This window comes from Rhinoderma darwinii, chromosome 5 (assembly GCF_050947455.1).
Source record: "Rhinoderma darwinii isolate aRhiDar2 chromosome 5, aRhiDar2.hap1, whole genome shotgun sequence".
Classification (NCBI taxonomy): domain Eukaryota; kingdom Metazoa; phylum Chordata; class Amphibia; order Anura; family Rhinodermatidae; genus Rhinoderma; species Rhinoderma darwinii.
The window spans coordinates 213,177,871-213,184,869 of record NC_134691.1 but is presented as its reverse complement, the minus strand read 5'-3'; the positions used below and the strand labels follow the sequence as shown (position 1 = coordinate 213,184,869).

The following is a 6,999-nucleotide window of genomic DNA, read 5'->3' as shown; positions in this document are numbered from 1 at the left end:
ATGGTTTTAAAAAAAAAAAAAAAAAAAAAAAATCTGTTCTTATCAGTTTAATATCTGATACGTCCCCTATCTGGGGACCATATATTAAATGGATTTTTAGAACAGGGAGATGGAAATAGAGCTTGCTCTGTCCACTCCACGCATTGACCTGGTATTGCAGTATTTCCAGGACCGGTGCACCCTTTCCTTATGTGTTGACTAAAATCAGATTCCAAAAGTGTTTTTTCTCTTTGCCATTGTTTCTGTCTTTCTGAAGGGATCTCCCCTTTTAATCCCATTATTTCAACACCTGTTGGACAATGCATGAGTGATAATGAGCTCATTGATTAAATGCAATTAATGAATAGATTGCCACCTCTTGTTTTGTGTCGTCTGTGTGTCTGTGTTTCCGGCATTTCACATTGGAACAGCTCATTCACCTTCCTTGTCTTCTCTCCGCCCTCCCTTTTAGGTAAGTTAAAGAGCTGCACCTGAGCCAGCCACTGATTGATTGATTGATTGATTGATTGATTGATTGATTGATTGATGCAGCACAACAGTCAAATAGTGGAGTGGAGTAGGGGAACAGCAAACAGCCAATAAAGCAGCCCGCCCGCTCGCCTGCCCGCCACAATGGACCTACCTGTGTACACTAGATGGATGTGATGGAATGTACTGTCGTCCCTACATTTCAAGAAGAAGTAAGAATTGCAGTTGCAACAAAGCCTTGCTTGCCTACAAAGAGAGCAGCAATTTGGATTTGTTACTATGTTACCTAGAAGAATAACAAACTGTGCAAGGATGGAGGTTGTAGGAGCAAGGAGAACAAGTTGTCTGTAAAGTTGGTGGATGCCTATTTTCCATTTTGCAGTCCCTTGTCTCCCTCTTGTGGCCTCCTGGAGGCAAATAAATGTGCAAAAAAAAGACAGCCTGGCGGCCGGCTGTTGCAGTGTTGCCCTCTCAGGCAACACTGAGTGACTGACTGAGCCTCACCGTCTTATATAAAGTTCAGACGGAACTTTGCACGTGTCATAGTGGAGCCCTCAGGATTCCAGAGCCAGCTTTCTGACATCATAATGGGGCCTCAGAGATAAAAGCCTGGGCCCAGGCAGTGTTGGTCAGTGCTGCTCAGCAGGCAGCACCGGACTGGACTGGATTAAAGCTGATACAAGGTGTGAAGGAACAAGGGGTGGCTGTGGGCATGCACTTGCTGCCGCTGCCAGTGTTTATCTGCATGGCAGGAGGGCATTTGGGCGTTGCCAGGAAGGCGTTTTTATGTAGATTCCTCCTCTTTCAGCACTGCATTGTGGTGCAAGCAAAAGAAGCAAATCCTGTGTAGCTTCCTCTCCGGCCTTTATTCACCTCCCGCTTAGTAGCTGTAAATGTGTGTGAGCCTGCAGGGCCCCATGGAATTGCCTAGGAGTAGGCTGAATCAATCGCTGCAAGGGGTGAACAGCAGTATTAGGCAGGCTCGGTCAACGCCCGGCCCATTCGGGTTATCGCTTCTCGGCCTTTTGGCTAAGACCAAGTGTATTTATACAGGAGGTTTTTAGTCAGAAGGTGCTCAGGTACCCTCTCTCTCGGCCTCGGGGGATCGTCCAGGTTCGCCTGGACTTCACCCCCGTGCTGCTATTTGGGAGAGAGGCTTAGTCCTGAGCAACGAGTTGCGATCCCCCCAGCCCCTTGGTCTCTGTACGTCAAGGGGCGCAGCGAAAGCTGCGCGGTTCGACCTGGCCACGCTAATGGCAGGCGAACCCGATGCGGTGCCGGTATACGCCCGGCTGCGAAACTCTGCTAGAGTCATCTTGGCAGAGGGTGGAGGCGGTCCACGAGGTGTCAAGTTCCTCGTATACGAAATCCTCGAGAAGTTGCTGGCGGTCCGCAAGCATGAAATTTTGGCGATCCAGGATTACCCAAGGCGTGGAGTTTTTGACATAACTTTTGTTGGAGAAGGTATCCTCCGTGATGCTATGGACAAAGCTGAGAGGGAAAAAGTTCAACTCACGTCTTTGGGAGTCCAGGTAATAGAGCATGCTTTTGAGGTAACCAAACTCGTGGTGATTAAGATGTATTCCCCATATGTGAAGGACCAGGAAGTGGCAGCATTCTTAGCTGCCTACTTCAAGAACATCAAGCTTATGGGGAGAGTTATGAACGAGTGCGGTGTGTGGACCGTCAAGTGGAAGTACTTAGTGACTTTGATAAAGGACCCCTCCACCCAAAATACGAGACTCCCACCGGCTCGTTTTAAAATTGGAACAGTGAATGGCGACCTCTACTTCTCGGGGATGCCAAACTTCTGCAGGGCCTGCGGTACCTATGGGCATACCAGTTACAACTGCGATGTCACCTGCAGGAACTGCGGAAGCAAAGAGCACACAATTAGAGAATGCACAGGAGAAAAAAAATGTAACTTTTGTCAGAAAACTGGTCATCTGTATTTTTCTTGCCCCTATAGGTACCGAGGCGAAGAAGATGAGCAACCCGGAGCGCCCCCACGTGCTCCACCAGCGGACCAAACCCGTCCCCAGGGAGAGGAACAGACCAGCCACACGAAAGAGGAGAGAGGTACCTGGGCTTCAAAGGTGCGAGGGACTGGAGCCAAAACAGGTACCTCGCAGCCAGCAACCTTGGAGGATAAAGGGGAGCCCAGTGCGAAGGAAAAGCGGCAGACTAAGCGGAAGGCGGAAAAGGAGCAGGCCGGAAAAACTGAGGCATCCCAGAAGGCTGGTTGCTCAGGGGGTGCCGGGCCTGCTCCAAGCCCTGGGTCTCTGGCATCCTCGTCGGAGGAAGAGGACGAGGTGCCGGTGGGTCCCCGTAAAAAAGGGAGGCAAGCCAGAGTCAGTAGGGGGGAGACAGGGGAGGAGCAGATGGACACAACGGTGAAAAACGATGCGGCTCCTCCTAGAACCCCCTCCTCGCCGCGACTGGTGAGGAGGGCGGGCACTGTTCCCCCCGTGGAAACTGACACCCCACCTTGTGCGCAACCTCCCCCTCCAGAAGGGCCTGCACGGTCCCAGGGGGGAGGTGCGAGCCCCCTAGGGGACCCACCCGACCTAGACGGTCAACCGTTTGAGACCCAGGGAGATCCGAATGAGTTTGGGCTCCCCGTACGCAGAAGTTTGGTTGCTGGCGTTACCCTCAGCGAAGGTAGTTCCTCTCCTTCGTTCTCCCTCCTGACAAATGATTCGGACGGGAGCGGGTATCTGAGCCCAAGTGAGATATTTGGTATTGCTGGTGGAGAAAATGTGTGATTTTAAAATACCGCTACTATTTATTATTTTAAAATCAAATACGCATTCAAAACTCCACAATGTCTGAACTAAAGGGAATATCCCTCAACGTGAGGGGCGCCAAGTCTAAAGTAAGAAGGGTTGCTCTCTTCAATTTTTTATCTTGCCTGGCAGCCTCTGTTTTTTTCCTGCAGGAGTGCGGTATTCCCCATACGATGAAGTACACCAAATATAAAGAAGATTGGAAATATGGTCCATCCGTCTGGTCTGGATCAAACGAGTCCAGATCAGCAGGGGTCGCCATTCTATTTAAGGGAAACGTTTTAATTGATTTTATTCAAGAAATCTTACCAGGACGTATTTTATTGGTTAAGGCTTTTATTGACGGTGTGAAATGGCAGTTTTTAAATTTTTATGGCTCACCTGATAAAAATGAGAGGGCAGAAATGCTAGAAGTTTTACCTCTTTTTATTAACACAACTGAGCCTTTTATCCTCGCAGGTGATTTTAACTGTATCCTGAGAGGGGAACGCCGGCTTACAAGTGCTACAAGCAGAAATTACGATAAGACCTCTGGACTGCTCAAAAATATGGTGAGCGATTTTAATTTAAAAGATGTTTACAAAGAATGTAACAGGAGCAGTCCAGAGGAAGCCGGCGTTACCTGGAGCAACGCCACCTGTAGCTCCAGGATAGATTTTATATTTTGTAATGAGAACTTACTGCCTTTTAAATGTGAAGTTTTAACCAACGTGTTTTCAGATCATAGGCTTTTATCTTTTTATGTGAAGCGTGATCTTAATAATCTTATTTGTAAGAAGTCCTGGAAGATGAATGTTTCCCTTTTAGATGATCCACAGGTTTTAACCGATTTTATTGAATTTTACAAGAAAAGCAGGCGGGTGAGAGATACCAGAGCTCCCATCAGTGCATGGTGGGAGAAGATGAAAAGTAAAATAAAAGATTTTTTTATTAAAAAGAGTGTGGCAAAAGCCAAAATAAAATATGCTGTTTTTAATACACTAAACACCCGTCTGCAGACCCTGTACAAAATGCGAGACAATGAAATAGAAGTGGAAGCCGACATCACCGACCTCAAAAAGGAGATAGCCCAGTGCCTGGAGCAGAAAGGTAAAGAAATAATCTTTCGTTCAAAAATTCAAAACATAGAGGAGAACGAGACCTGCTCCAGGTACTTTTTTTAAAAAATCAACAACAAAAGGGCTGTCATCAAAAACATTGAAGGTGTGTCGGATGTACAGGGTCTTTTAAGTAAAGTTCATGAGTTTTATACTGACCTTTTTAATGTTAAGACTGTGGATCGTGATTTTATGCGTGACTCACTGAAGGAGATTACCACTGTTTTAGACCCTGCCTCCCAGAATTTTTTATTGCAGGACCTGACGGAGCAGGAGATTTTAGAAACAGTTAAAAGTTTTAAAGCAGGTAAAGTTCCTGGTCCGGACGGTATACCCAGTGAGTTTTATGTAAAATTTTATGATCTTTTAAAAGAAGATTTGTTTTTACTATACGCAGAAGTTTTTAAATCCAAGATGCTGCCTAAGTCCTGGCAGAAGGGTGAGGTCTCCCTATTATACAAGACGGGTGACATCGCAGTTTTAAAGAACTGGAGACCAATAACCCTTCTAAACAGCGACTACAAGATCATGGCTAAATTATGTGCGAACCGGATGAAAGCCATAATACCCCACATAATACATTCCAACCAAGTATGTGGGGTGCCAGGCCGCAGCATCTGGGACAATCTTAACCTTATTAAAGATGTGATTGAGGACACGAGGTCTAGGAAGAATAATTTAGCAATTTTATCAATAGACTTTGAAAAAGCTTTTGACCGTGTCTCTCACTTTTATTTGTTTAAGGTTTTAGAGCGTATGGGTATACCTGAAGGATTTTTATTATCCATCAAAGCCTTTTATAAAAATTGTACAAGTAAGATTTTAGTAAATGGTTTTAAGACACAGGACGTATTTTTAAACTCTGGGGTGAAGCAGGGGTGTCCCTTGTCCCCACTGCTTTTTATATGTGCGTTAGAGCCTCTATTATGCGCAATTCGCCGAGACAAGTTGATACGTGGAGTCCCCCTGCCAGGGGGAGGCGGCATAGAGGCTAAAGCAGTGGGGTACATGGATGATGTAGCGGTATTATGCAGGGACACCCGGTCGCTTCAGAGAGCCCTCAAGCAGATAGAGTTTTATTGCTGTGCTTCCAGTTTTAAGATAAACTTTAGCAAGAGTAGTATTTTAAGCATAGGAAGCATGGTTTTTAGTGACATACCAGTTCCTGTGTCGGATAATATTAAAATTTTAGGAGTCTCCTTCAGTGAGTACGACAATGGTTTTATCAGTTGGGACATGGTGGCGCAGAAAGTAAACAAGAAGATATGTATGTGGAATATGAGGAAGCTTACTATGGAGGGAAAAATTTTAATTATTAAAATGGTCATTTTACCCCTGCTTTTATATCTGAGTATGGTTTTCCCTCCTCCCACGGTTTTACTGAGAAAAATAACCAAAGCTTGTTTTACTTTCTTTTGGAGTTCCAGAATGGAGAAATTAAAGAGAGGAATCGTGATGAAGTCCAAACCAAAGGGTGGCAAAGACTTTCCAGATTTTAATAGGTTTCTTTTACTAAAATTTTTTAGCTTCTGTTTTAATTCCCTTTTTAAAGAGCACTATTGGTCGTTTTATTTACGTTATAATACAGGGTTTTTTATGCGAAGGTGTGGGTGGTTCCAGATTATTTTAACCTCACCTTATGCTTTTAATTTACCCCCACAATACGTAATTTTAGAAAAAATAGTTGCTTTATTTAAATTAAAAGGGAAGAGTATTAATGATCTTAAAAATAGCAAGAAGCTTTTAATCGACCTAAAAAGAGAGGATGCGGTCAGCAGAATAGACAATTTTAACGAAAAACGCAGTGGTTTTATCTGGAAAATGTCTAACATATTTTATCTCTTTAACACACAGAAGGACCTGGCCTGGAGCTGCATTCATCAATGTCTTCCATGCCGGGCATTCCAATACAGAAGAAGATTCGCGAGGTCTGCCGTCTGCCCGAGGGAAGGCTGCCAGGCTGAGGAGACAGTGCGTCATTTACTTTGGACATGTTACTTTGCACAACATTTTTGGAAAAAGATATTCCCTCTTATGGAAAAGATGGCAGACCTGAAGGACTTATGTTACGATGATATTTTATATGGACAATTTGGATGCCCGACCGCGAATCAGAAGACAATAGCATGGAAGACGATGAATTGCGCTAAAGAAGCTCTTTGGAAGGCCAGGAACATCCTTCTTTTTAAACACGACGTTTTAACAACGGATGATGTTTTAGGTCTTTGTTTTAGTGAGATGTATTTATATTATTTAATTGACAGGAAAGCAAATGCCACCCTTCTAAATAAATGGTTTGTGACTGACTGGAACTCCAATAAATAAAGATTTGCCACCATGTCCCCCTATAAATAATAATGTAATTTGATTTTACTATTGTAACAATGTGAAAATGTTTGACGTAATTGTAATGTTATTTATTGTAAAATTGAATTTTTTATTAATAAATCATTGACACCCCCGCGAGGGGGTAGCCAACTGAAAAAAAAAAAAAATCTGTTCTTATCAGTTTAATATCTGATACGTCCCCTATCTGGGGACCATATATTAAATGGATTTTTAGAACAGGGAGATGGAAATAGAGCTTGCTCTGTCCACTCCACGCATTGACCTGGTATTGCAGTATTTCCAGGACCGGTGCACCCTTT

At 44.2% G+C, this 6,999-nt stretch overlaps 1 non-coding gene and 1 pseudogene across 1 annotated transcript; both read left to right on the top strand.

Moving 5' to 3' along the window:
- Window positions 1-185, top strand: LOC142654023 (U2 spliceosomal RNA). Its single transcript, XR_012848832.1, has one exon. It is a non-coding gene; the product is annotated as a U2 spliceosomal RNA (small nuclear RNA).
- Window positions 186-6,796: 6,611 nt separating this feature from the next.
- Window positions 6,797-6,999, top strand: LOC142654256 (U2 spliceosomal RNA; annotated as a pseudogene).